The sequence below is a fragment of the Accipiter gentilis genome, chromosome 26, assembly GCF_929443795.1.
Source record: "Accipiter gentilis chromosome 26, bAccGen1.1, whole genome shotgun sequence".
In the NCBI taxonomy this organism is placed as follows: domain Eukaryota; kingdom Metazoa; phylum Chordata; class Aves; order Accipitriformes; family Accipitridae; genus Astur; species Astur gentilis.
This window is the reverse complement of record NC_064905.1, coordinates 20157273-20171416: the sequence shown is the minus strand read 5'-3', so window position 1 is coordinate 20171416 and position 14144 is coordinate 20157273.

The following is a 14144-nucleotide window of genomic DNA, read 5'->3' as shown; positions in this document are numbered from 1 at the left end:
TACATGATGATACCACATAAACAGCTGTAATCAGCCCCACTGGACATGACACAAACATAACAGGAGAAAATTAAGTGGAATGTATCTTCAGAGAATGGCATTTCTTGTCTCTTGAGCTTCCTCAGGATTTACAGTTAGTATAAATGGCTGCAGTCTTAGAGTTAAAATTTATTCACATAGAAGGAATCTTATAAAATTAAGAAGAGGAAATAATTCAGATATATTAGAAAAATCTCAAGGAAAACGAACAAGCAAAAATCCTAAGGGGAAAGAAGAAATTTTATACTGACAGGATTCATATTAGAGAGCTTTCAAGCCTATTATTTTAGCTGAACTCCCCTTGCTAATGCAGATAGAGAAAAAAGCTCAGAGATGGATGTTCTGCCAGAGCCACAGATGAGTTACAACAGGTCCTAAAATACGTCCTGTTTCCTTGTAATAAACTGTCTGTTCCCGTACCCAAAACCACTCTGAGTCACAGGGATTGGGTGGGGAGCAGGAGAACCCTGACTGCTCCCGTCTGAATTTCATTTTCAAAATCATAACTATCACTCAAAAGGAATAATATTTGTATACAAATTAGGTAGAATGAGTCATATGAATTTAAGTTTTTCATCAGAAGACTTCATTAGGTGAGTTCAAGCACAGTGGGAATTAGGCATCATGTCTTACTAAAAAAACACATGTGGTAGTGTACGCACATGACGCTGTATGTCCTAACTGTCCTTGAGAGGGAAAAAGATAACCTGTAACAGGAAAGAACAAGCCATTTCTTTCAAATGAAAGAAACACTGGATTTCAGGCCTTTGTCCAAATTTTTTTATGGGATTAAAAAAAATGCTAATCTCAAAAAGGGTTTGGTAAACTGCCTGGATGAAAGCTGTGGCCTTCAGCATATATGTGTAGACAGCAATAGAAGAAAAAAAAAAAAAAAAATCTGGGAATAGTCTTCCAGAATGGGCCAAACTTGGTATGAAGTGATTTTGCCGATTTTGGTAGGGCTATGAGCCACTGTGGGACAGGTTTCCTCACCAAGGAGGAGGGAAGAGCATTTAAAACACAACATCCACATAGGAACCTGGTGAGATGGTCTCGTACGTTGTTAGACAGTTGATTCAGTTCAGCAGGTTTTGTTTTAAAAAAAAAAAAAGTGTTTTGCTCAATATTTTCATAGAAAATTCCAGACTAGTCCTTGAAAATGCTAACATGAAAAGATGAATTTAATAAAAGGCACTTCACAAGTTTAAGTGACAAGCTTAGATCTCCGATACAACTGTATCAAGAACCATTAGCTTAGAAATATGTACAAATACAGAGCGAACAAGTTCTGAACATAGACAATGATTGATGATTAATGATCAGTTTATTAGATGCGACAGTAGCTAATGTAGTGTCTCGAGCTCATGCATTGCTCAAAACGCTGTAAACCCACTATAAACATGAGGAAAAATAACCACATGTTGCCTGGTTTCATGATTTTGCCCTTGAGAGCACTCCACTCACAGGGCATCTCCACAGCCTTACAGGACCCACCAGGGACCAGCAGCCCACGGAAAAGCTTTGCTCTACCAGGCCACTTCCATCATTTTACCTACAAAATTTCCTACCCACAGCCCAAGGGCAGCCCCGCTGCCAAACAGCCCGTATGGGCTCAAGCGCACACTACACGTAGCTGAGAGCTTTTATTTCCCACAAGCAACAAAACAAACCTCCCCCCGTTGTTGCTTGGAGCTCATAATTCAGCAAACACCCATGGCAATAACTTCAGAGTAACCTTGGTATGATCACACCACCTTCTGCAAATCCAGAGATCAGTCACATCCTGCTCGTGCGCAGAAACCTACGCTCCATGTCAGAAAGTTGAGATTTACTTATTCCTTGTACACAGTTGTGCCAGAATTATTGATCCCAGGAGTGGCTGTAACCTTTGGAAACTATATTTCTCAGTAGCACTCGGCAAAGAGAGCGAATAGGATCTCAAAGAACCAGAAGACCGAGAAATCCAGCATGAACATAGAAGCCATTTTTAAGTGTATAGAAAAATGCATTGCCTTTAAAACTGGTACCATCCTTTTGCTCCAGCCCTCTCAATGAATCAATGGAAGCTTTGCCTCTAGAAACCGAGCTTGGCCGTGACTTTCTGGTGTTTCAAGAGTTCCTTAACTACCTACATGAAGACTAGTCTTCCATTTTTAGCAAACCATAAGAATAGAAGATGTATTTTAAACCCAGAAAGTTAAGTTAGACAGTTCACAATACACGTTGGGAAAATCTCTAGTTGTGCATGACACTCCACATAGCCTGTTGAAAACATACTGTCAGTGCAGATCCATGTTCGAGCTGCAATAAGAAGATGAAATAAAACTACATAACCAAAAGTGATGGGATTTTTCTTAGGAGCGAATTGAAAGAAATAAACTCTGATAGGAAACACTGTATCTTAGATCTCTTTAAAACAGATTCCTGGGGATTTATTATTTATTTGTGTTAAGAATGGAACAACTTAGAAAGAAATATCATGTTCAATTTCAGCAAGCTGTAAACTTGCAAAGAAAGATCCTGCCCAATTGTCCCATTTCAGGTTAACTGTTGGTGTGAATTATAAGCACGGTCTAATTTTTTGCACTTACCTGGAGAACTTAATTGTCAGATGTTAACTGTGTTAATGTTTGATAGGACCTTGCAAAGCGACACACATCTGCCTCAATTCTGCACTACAGTTAACTCGTTAATTGCCGCCACATTAACCACTCTCTCCCTGCTTCCGCAGCTGCAGAATAATGCTTGCCAAAATGTGTAAATTATTCAGTGGCCTCTTAATGCAAAGATAAACTGCCAGCCTCAATATTTGCACCAGATGATACAGGAAAACCTCCAAGGATCCCCATTTTAACACGTTTCCTGTCTGATTTAATCTTATTTATGCACTAGCTTCAACCCCTCTGCCCTCATTGAATTGGTTTTGCTGATACTTAAGGATTTCATGCAGGAAGCCTCAAGGCACATGGCCATCTCTGAAAGTAAAGACCTATTTTTGATCTGGATATTTATACTCTGAGTGTTTGAATAATCATCACACTTGTATTTTTCCTAACCAGAATCAGCAGCATTACATGCCACAAACTCACTGTCATCCACCTACTCCATCTACTTACCTACTTCAGCAACCTCCTTGGCATACCCAGATCACCCAAACCTGTGGGTATGGGTTAGCATCTCCCAACCTCATCCTCTGCCGATACAAGGGCTGGGACCACTGCAGCCATACAAGAATAGACCAAATTTCCCAATTTCCCTGTATGCCAATGGAAGTCAAAGGCCTTCTTTCCATTTATGCTTTTGAATTTTATTTTTTTTTTTTTCCATCTGTCCTTTACCCCTTGGAAACATGACCACTCAACCAGAAAATTGCATAGAAATTATCCACAAGGTTTAAATTAACAAACTGATGTTCCTGGGGTTCAAACATGGGCTCCCAAACGTTCAGATTTTGCAGCAAGAGGAAATAAACTGCTTCTGGAGCACAGAAATTGCCAGCCCAGCCGTTCCCAGGAGGAGTTATTCCAAAAGTTCTCTTCAGAAATTCATTTTCCTTTCTTGGCAATTACGGAGCTCCTCTATATTTCACCTACAATTTATCAAACTTAAATAAGGACATACTTTGCATCTGTTGCCTATATACAGAACTAGTTACATGTCACCATCATGCCATCTGAGTTATTTCAAAACCGAGCTTATACCACTAAGCCATTCCCCAGTGGCACTACATATCCAAAACAAGTCTTTCTTCCCTGCCAAATCCTAACAAAATAAGTTTAGAGCACAAACGGAGCTTCCCAAGTTCCTCATATTCGTGAGCAGTGGAATGTGTCTTGTCTGGCAGAATTTAGTATTCAAATCTGCCAGGTGAAGTCCCCTTTCTAACAACCATGAAGGACAATCCCTTTTAGAAACCCCTTTTCTTAGAAACTCTTGGGTTTTAGTCTGCTTGTACACAGGCCTTTGGGATTTGGAGCACACTGTAGGCAAGAGCAGGCTAGCATTTTATTTAGGGAAAGAAAACCTGATTTTGTCAGAGTACCTGTCCACTTTGAGTCACCATACAGAGTCACAGACACGAGCTGCAAGCTTGCCACCCATGTTTGGCATCAGGTTTGTTACTTCTGCTTTAGAATACACTTTTTTTTTTTTTTTAAATCTCATCTCCTTTAATTCACCTGAGCCCAGGGAGTAGCACTTCGGATGGCAGCATTGGCTATAAGCCCACAACAGTAAGATCTATTGGGTTTCTTCGTTTCCTGGGCATAATTTTTCTTTACTCCTTTCCATTAGATGAACTCTTTGTTTGCACTTCGCCTTGTTCCCAAACACAACGCTCCTTTGCTCAGACACTACAAGCAACCTGCCTTTGGTAACCTGCGAAAAAACACTTCTCAACAGCTTTGCAAATTTTTAAAGGACACTAAAGATCAAATTTAAGTTTAATTCCTCAGGACCGGTTCTTAGGCTGTGCCAAACCACAATGAAATTATCTGAGAGAGGAGTAAAAACAGAAGCTGCGAAACCCATTTCAACTTCCATCAAGTTGAGATGCAACAAGAGGCTGGAAGAGCCCATGACAAGCCAGAGCAGCAGGGAAATACCCGCAGAGACTCATCCACTCTCTGGGACACCCAAATGCAGGAGCTGGGTTTAAGTTTGAAAAAGAAACACTTTTTTTCTGGAGTAGAGCACAGGGGCCAGGGGAGGGGAAGGGGAGATGGCACTGCAGAGAGCGAAGCAGCCCAAAGCTTGGAATATGTAGCCTGGGGATAACGTTAAATCCATATTCCTTAAACAACCCCTGACTGAGGCAACTGGCACCCGCAGAGGGATGGAGAGGAGTGGGAGGGATTAAAAACAGCTACTTCCAGTTTCCAGGTTTCCATAAAATTTCTATTCAAAGGTCCAGGCTAAATTGTGTCTCCTGAAGAGGATTCTCAGGGATAGCATTCGCAGGATTAAATCAAGTCATGTTTAGGTAGCAGTATTTGCTTAAACCCGATTTTCCAAAGTAATTCCTTTTAATGAAACTTCAATCTGTGTAAAACAAAGATTTAAATATTCTGCCTACAGATCACATTGTGCAACAAAAACCACATTTATCTTGCATAATGAAGTGGTTTTTTTAAAAAAAAATCTATTTCTATCTCCCACTGGGAAGAGATTTCATACATCCTTTCCACATATGTCAAGAATTGTGAAAGGATGGGGATTTTTTTTTTTGTCCTGTGTATTATTAAACATAATAGTCAGCCACCTCTAGAACCCATCACTGATTGAGATAAATGAAGCTATTTAAAAAAAAAAAGCCTAATGAAGTCTCTTTGGTGCCTCTGAAACTCGGCAGTAAAGATAAATGAGAAACAATTTCTCGATATCCATTATTTTAAATTACAGATATCAGCCCTGATGCTGTTCTCAAGGTTTATTGAATTTTCATAGAATATCATCAACTTCTACATTCCACACGTGTAATTGAAACCCCAGACCAACGTGTTTTTCTCTGGTGTCAAGTTTAAAAGGCAGAGGAGATCACCTCTGCCACACCTGGACCGCACGGGAAGCCGGTTCCCACCGCAGCTGATGTGACACCGCGGCTAAACTGCGCGCTCTGCGCCGGTGGGGACATCGAACAGGAGGGCTTCACCTCTGCTCTCGCTGTTTATTTGCCGGCCCAAGTACCTGGCAGTTCTCGTTGCAAATTTAGCTTTGTCACAATCTTTCATGGGAGAAGTAGTTTCTATTTAGCCCAGCTTTGGTTTAGGTAGCCAGTATTGCCAATGTTTTTGGATTAATAGGGAGGTGAAAAGTGAAAAATAAAGAAAAAAATTTGCAAGTCAGGGCCTCAGAATTTTGTTACTGGCTTAAAATGAAAAGGGTTTTTCTTTTGCTTGCTCTGCAATTTACCTGGTGCTCTTTCCGCTCTCCTCAAAAGACTATAAATACGAACAAACCACAGGCCCCTCTCCTCAAACCCAGGATCTACTCATCAAACCAAAGCCAAAGGACTCAATATTTCCAGCTGGCCAGGCTCTGCCTATGAAGACCACTGATTTTGAGCACATCCCAATGATGGGCTTCCCACTCGCTGCCCCCCCGAGATGGGCACTGCCACCCTACACTTGCCCAAAGCACCCGCTCAGGCACAGAAGTATAATCGAGTATATAAATCAAAACAGAGATCCTAATTTAATGCAGACATAACCTACGGAGTCATTCCAGATCCCCTTTTCTTTGTAATTGCTGAGGATTGGGTTAAAGAGGCAGCAGGCGGCGTGCAGGACGGGGGTCTCTGCCTCGCGCCCACCAGGGTCTGGTTTGGGCACAACACAGATGTAGTTAACTCCCTACCTTGCGAGTTCCCTGCTTCTCCCCTGGAGAGACACCCACGACATCTCCTGCTGCTGCCCTCAACTTAAAAGCATCCTTGTTTTTCCTCCTCTGTATTGTAGACACGGAGCAAGACTTGCAAATATCTCAGCAATTGGGAGAAAGTTAATGACACAGCAGGAGGATGCTGTTGGATTTGTCTCTTACGGTTTTAGTATTTGCTTTATTACATTGGTATGGGGGTAGCAGAGCTGCTACTGGGTAATTTAAGTTTAATCATTTATTTTGACACTTTTAACTAGAATGCCAAAAATACCTGCAACTGAGAAGCAGCACTTTATTGTGCACTGCCATAAATCTACATTACAAAAAATACTCCTCTTTAGTCTACTTGGATTTATCTTCGAGTGAGAGCTATCCAGAATTGCATAACGAAACATAATACTGCTTACATTTAATACGGCATTTTATCTATTACCTGGAAAAAGATCTAAAACTCATTATTATAATCTCTAAAAACGTTGAATTTTTAACTTCACAGCATTTTATAAGAGCTTGAGAAATATGAACTTAATCAGGGCAAGGCTAAGGTTCAAGACTCTACCATAAGGAATCTTTTGGATCTAAAAGCCTTCTACACGGTAGAAAATAGAATGTCGTTCTATTAAATGCAACCTATTCCTTAATACGGTCCAGTCTTTTGCTAGGTCTGTCTAAAATCCTTAAAGCGATAGTTGCAATGGCCTTACTTTTTTAATCCTTGCACACTCAGCTGGGTATCTGCTGCTTCTTGCATAACCTTCCCAAAGCTCATCTCATTTTGGAAGTTAAACCCCGGCTAGAGGTTTCTTTAGTTCCTTAAGCTCAAAGTGCCTTGCAAAAGGCTGGTGCTCTGAACTGCTGACAGCTGTTTCATCTTCCGTCTTTTAATTGCACAGACTACTTACAGACCTCAAATGAGATAAAGCAAAGTAGCACCTTCCGGAACAATTCCTACCACAACAGCTTAACAAAAGCAGCCCACCACGACCACGGCAATTTCTGTCGTTTCCAGCAACTCCATCGCGTGTAGACCCAGGAGCACCGGGTGCACGCTGTCGTACCCGTGTCGACTTCTAGCGCTGCGAGCAGAGGCAGGGGGGACAGAAGAATCTGGCATTTGGCACATCCAGCCCACACATACTCAAGGATTTTAAATAAGTTAGGGTTGTCATAGCAGAGTCTATGTGGGGAGGGACAGCGAGAGAAGAGAACAATATTGGCAGTTCACTTCGGGTGTTTACTCAAAGTCCATTTCTAGAAGGAACCTTGTCATGGGATTAGCCGCTACTGTATTTTACAATAAACTGATCCCTTTGGCACAGATCTTCAGCCTCCCTTACAGCGGATGACACGGGTTACTCTTCCACTTCTGCACTTACCGGGCTGAAAGCGTTTGCTGGGTGTGCGCACTCAGACGTGGTACATCGTGCCCAATTTTTCCCACATCTGCTTCTTGGGAAGGCTTCGTACAGCCACCCACCCTACGGCACGCACCCCTCTTCAAAACTAAGTCCCTTTATACCAGACTGTTCTCTAGTAGCTTAATCCCAAAGCACCTAAAGTGGTCTTGAAACGCAATGTGTTTATATACACTAGGTGGTCTTCTGAATGCTTCATGAGTAAAAGCAAAAAACAAACCGACCAAAAAAAAAACCCCCAAAAACCAATCCCCACACTGATTACATGCAATCTGCAGAGCTACTTTCATAAAAATTGTCATAGTACACTGGCTTTCCGTATTACAAAGGTTTTATGTAAGGAAGAAGCAGGATTTGTATTAATCTGGCAGTTTTACAGTCACGGAAGAAAGCTAAATTGTTTGTGTTTCAGCGATAATCTTGTGCCAGTGAACTGGCTAACGTACTAAGAAAAAGAAATCAGTAAATGAGAGTTTGTAACCTCCTGCCTGATCAGGACCTGGCTGTTAAGGACGCATCTGCTGGAGACGCACAAGGAGAGAAGCACTGAACCAGCTCAGCGTTTCAGCAGAGGAGCTCTCACCCCGCCGCAGGAAATTCAAGTGCTTCCAGCACTGGAAGGACCCATTGACTTTACTCTGTAGGTTGCCTGTACTTACAAGCACTTTATCAAGTGACTTGCTTTATTCCCTCCTCCCCGCTTTAGTTATTAGAGAGCCATGTGATTTTTCCGAGCCCAGCGATATAATCAGGAATAAGCACCGAACAGAGGCGACGTGCCTACAGCGTGTATCACCCAGGGGGGCTTCAGCACGTGCTCAACTTGAGATGAGGCAGGAGCACCAGGAAAGCCGGAGGCACGGACCAGAGACCCCGGGAGGCTACAGTTCCCTCCTAACCCAGAGGGGTCTTGGGGTGACCACCCTGCAACCGGGAACAGGGACACTCAGGGGTTCACACCCTGTCCCCTGCCACCCCAGGGTTATTCCCACCTTACGGCCGAAGCATCCTTAAAAGACCATTATCGCTAACTGGGGAAGAGAGGGAGAACCCTGTATTTTTTACTGCCGTTTGCAAGTTTGATAACCCCAAGGTCCCTGCAATGTGCATCGGCGCGGTCCTCCCGGCTGAGGACCTGTGCTCAGCAGCCCCTGGACGATGCCGTGAGCAGCAAATGTGCTACTGAGATATCTGACATCTATCAAAAACTTCCTGTCTACTTCAGTAATTGTTTAATTAAACATACATGGAACTATAAAAAAATACAAAAACCCAGCCCCAAGGATCTTGAGATTTTACTAGATTTAAAATTTAAAAAAAAAATAAAAAATAAAGCTGTATTTTAAGGAAGAACAGAAAAAGGAAGCAATGAACTAACAAGTAATGATTGGTCTATTAAATACTGTTATCAGATTATGAAATGTTAATCCATGCTACAGTATCTTCAGAATCCCAGCTCTTTGAAATTCTGTCATGAATAGAAATTAACATGAATAAATCCAAATCCAGCAATCAACAGCTGAATTTCCTTCCTGGACTATTTAGAACTGACTAATTAAGAGAGAGACACAACTTAGAGCAAATGGAGAAGGATCTCAAAATATCTGTCCCCATTAAGAGATTTTGTATTTGCATCCCAGAAACAAAATATATCAGGCCGCGTCCTTTGCTGGTATAACGTGACGCTGTCTCATTGATTTCAATAAAGTACAGCAGCTTAAAGGCTCCAGGCCTTTTGGCATAATCCTTTCATTTAAACTCAGTAAATCAAAATAAACTCCACTGATTTCTGCGGAGTCACTGATCTGCCTTTGGGTAAGCTAGAGGAAAGCTGGGAATTCTCTTTCAGGGGGATTTTCACCGCCTCGTAGTTCACAAGGAGTTATCCCCAGGACGGAGACTTTAGCATGATCTGCAGAGAGCACAAACCTCCCCCCGTCTCCAATTCTTCCTTTTCCAGGTGCACGGTGCCCCCACAGCGGCGTGCCGCTGACCCCGGCATCCAGCAAACTCTTCCCTCGCTTTGCGTGGAGCTCCATCTCCCCTGCCCTCACTGCCAGAGCACAGCCTCACGGAGGAGTCAAATTTTGACATTTTTTTCTGGATCTGTGTTTCCCCAGATCCTTACCCATGATATATCACTGCTAATCAAGCTGCTGCCTGCCTCCTATGGCTCTTCTGAGAAGTTATTACCCTTCCCATTCATCACCAAGTCGAGTTAATTCAGGCAATCTTCCTGATCCATGGCCTTGCACACTCAATTGCGATATTTCATGTGATATGATATTTCTCTATAATAATAGTTTCACCCTTTGAAGATTCAGATAAAGGACACCAAGACATTTTCAGTAATTAGTGCTACAGAAAGATTCAACACCCCTTCTCCCTAGCCGGGAAGAGAAAAGCTGCTCCAGCCACACCATCTTTGACACACGGTGATTGAAGGGGCATGTGGAGGGGAAACAAATCAGAATTTCTATTTGGATTCTCTTTTTTCAAGTGGTTTGAACTTGAGCTATAAACATGTTGACTGTTTTGTTTTCCAGAAATATTGCCTGTGATGAAGGCATGGCTGGGAAGCCTCTGCGGGAATCTAATCCAGCTTTCTGTGCCAGCTGGGGAAGGTCAACTCACCCCATACATACTTTGATTTCTCCATGTGTAGGGTGGGGGAGTGAGGAGGGAGAGATGCGCTTTTTTTCCACTTGAAAAAAGAAAAAAAAGGCAGAATTCAAGCACTGTAGGTGCTCAAATCTTTTTAAAGCAACCAAAAACGTTTATGTTTTTCAGAAGGTATGTACTCTGCTCTAACATTTGGATTAAAATACATTTAGGGGGAAAAATGACTAATATTCAAGTGCATTTTAAAGAAGTTAATCGAAGGAAACGTAGGCTTCTTGTTCTGCCTAGGAAAAGAGATAGTCTCCAAATCTATTTACAGTGATGCAAAAATTTTCCACTACTAACAGTAATGCAGAACACTGAGGTTTTAAGTCTTGTGGAAATTTGAACACGCTACAAAACTCCATTTGGATAAAAAACACAGAGATGTTTTCAAGAGCAGGCAAGTGACTTGAGAGTATGAGTCGCAGTCTTCTGATAAGTATGTACTCACCTGAATTTAAAAAAAAATCAAAACAGATCCTTTAGCAAAAGTCAAGAAACATCCGAGTTTCTGAAAATCATACATCAAAATGAACCATCTCTGATGGGATGCCTTCAGGAAACACTGTGACACTCACCATTCCGCCCCAACACCTTTGATCTTAAACACACAGTGGAGACTATAGAGAGTGCAGTTACACAGTCATTCTGAAAATTATGCACATGGGAAATAGAAGGAGAGATCATATTTGGGCAAAAACTCAATTAACCACGGCAACAGGTAAGAGGAGAATAACTGGGAAGAATCAGAGATAAATCACATTCCCATTTATCCTGTTTCCTGCCCTCTGCCCACCCCCAGCATTTCCTCCATCCTCAAATATCATCAGTTTGCCTCTGCAGGGCTGGAGAAAGAGAGAGAGGCCACTGAAAACAGATTTATATCTGAGCTAACAAATAAAATAGAGTCTCTGGCATGCACTGGAACTGCAAGAACTTGCCGCAGCTCAACTATTTGCAGACACTGGCTCTGTTAAAAGAGTGATGCTGATGGAGGCAATGCAGGAAATCACCTCCCGGATCCCAGCACGAAGCATTACTTTTGTAAATTACAAAAGGACACAGTGGCTAATAGGATCAGGACCCGGAGTGCAATAGAAGAAGAGAAAGGACAAATGAGTGATGTCTAATATAAAGTGCAGTTTTGTTTGCTCTTCACCACCTGAAGGCAGCTAGCTACTTCACAATATTGCCTGCATTTATAAGGTCACAAGGTTCTCTCCTAACACGGTTACAAGAGTGCAATCGCCATTAATTTCAATAGAAGTTTCAAACATGCAGCAGCAGCAAAATAAGGTCTTAAAATTCCACCTGTCCTGCAAGATATTTATTGTTCTAGAGGGTGAAATCCACTGCAACATGCAGTTATTACTAAAAGCCAAGACGAGAAAAAGAGATTCTGCTTTATCTAGCAAAATAGGTAGAAATCTAGGCTTTCCTATAGTACTGAATATGGGATTTAAAGGCAGCGAGTATTACACAGCTTTGAAATGAACTCACATGACTTAAAAAAATCACATTTTCTTTAGAATACCTTTTCCATCACTCCCTCTGGACAGCTCTCCAGAACAGCTTTCCTCCCAGTGTCATTGTCCGGGTGTAGAGTCCGCATGGCACTGCCCTAATGTGCCAAAATACCCAGTTAAAAAGATTTGGATTAACTGGTCTATGGCTCTTACACGATGCTCTATTTAACTGGAAACTATGCCATCAGGAAGATTTAATGCAACAGGTTTTGTCCTAATACCAAGCAGTACTTCTGACAACTTGGAAGCTCCAGACCCACAGCCATAGCCTCCCTCTCCATTTGCACAGCAAAATGCAAAATAAGTGTTTTGGGCTTCTAACTTCTGTACCGTGTAAGTAATTAAGTACTGTGCTCTTAAAACTGGACTGGGAAACATGGTTCAGAAGCAGGCTGGGTCATAGTGCACTAACTCTGAAGTGTTATTTGGACTTAATGTATTTTACAGCTTTAGTTACCGTTTCAGAAAGAATGAGTTTGTTACTGTAAACTGTAGAATCTGTAACTTCCCATCCCACACCGGCACTAATTTGCTTTTTTTAGGTAGTTTGCGTAAAACCCCCAAACATCAAGCATTTGCTTGAGATACGCTGCTAGGGAGGAGAACAGGCAGGTACTGACGCAACTGTTACCTCCAAATTTGTACCTTGTCACTGGGGTACTCACACAATTGCTGTGTGTCCTTCCTACAGCTGCCAACACCCGGACACAAGAAATTAAAAATTACCCTTGTGCTTTAAATCAAAAAGAGCACTTAAACCAAACCAAGTGTCTGATGTTTTATTGTAATGAACTATTTCTGTCTTTGAAGTGTTGGTACGTGTCCCTGGGAGCAGACAGGAGAGAAGGGAGAAGGAAAAGGGGAGGCTGAAAGTGGTGTTATTATATTGTCAGAGCTCAGCGATACCCCACAGGTGAAAGGGTGTCTGCCTTCCAGTCACCCGACGTCAAAGGGATCCAGCAGCACAAATCACAGCACGGAGCACAGCACCAACAGCACTGGCACGCACACAAGGAGAAGCTGTGGATGTCATCTTCATTTTCCTGCTCTGAAGCACCCCAGAAGCACTGTTGCTGCTAAAAAAAACAGTAATAGCAAAAAGCCTTTTTGTCCTGCTGAGGAAGGTCTGTGGACCACCTTACTCCAACTTCTCACATGCTTAGCAACCCTTAAAAACCAGACACGGCTACATACAATCTCATGATGCAGCTGCATCAAACAAAAATAAAGTAGATTGAATGCATCTACCACTAATTAAAAGTGAGCTAAGCCACAACTACATACAGTCAAATACCAAGCTACCACCTGCAGCACTGAAACTGGAGCTGCTGTCGGAGGTGACACCCCAGGAAGATGGATTTGGGCACCTCCACTTCAGAGGAGGATAGAAAGGCGGCTGCTATGTGCCATCTGCACAGCCATGACCCAGAACAACCGCAGCATTTAATCTTCTCCAAGTGCAGCTACTACTAGCCCTACTCTGATATTTAAGATCAGGGTAACATTCAAAAACACCACTCAACCAGCATTTTGCCCCAGAAAACTCACTTACTTTCTTTTACTATTTTCTTTCTTTTCCCCATGAAACAGCGTTGCAGCGAAAAACACAACTAACTTAACCACAAGATGTACAACAGCGCATTTAATTGGCGACAAAAGAGGAGAAATAAGTTTATTTCCTGCCACATCTCCAAATGTGTTTGCACTCAGAGACTGCAGTGAGCAGTAACGGTAATGGAATAAGCCACCTCCATGGCAGGTCAACTTTATCCGTATTAAGGGTTTCATCTACCAGCTGTGGCTTTATTGGTACAACGTCCAAGTACAACCCAAGCCCATTTACCCACCTACGTTGCCATCGGAGAAGGACAGCAGCAGTACGCGTGACAAATCTTGCTTTAACCTCCCAGCCCCGGTACCGATTACACCGATGTTGAGGCTGCACAAACTTCAGCATGGATAAATGAGTACATGTGCGCTGGGAAGCCCCGGGAAGGCTGGCGATCCCGAACCCTGGGCTCCCACCGCTGCAGCATCCTTGGCAGTCAAGGATGTGGCTGTGGACATCCAGCTTAACTCGAGGCAATCGCATCCTCAGCTGAGGCATCACGTTGTGTTATTC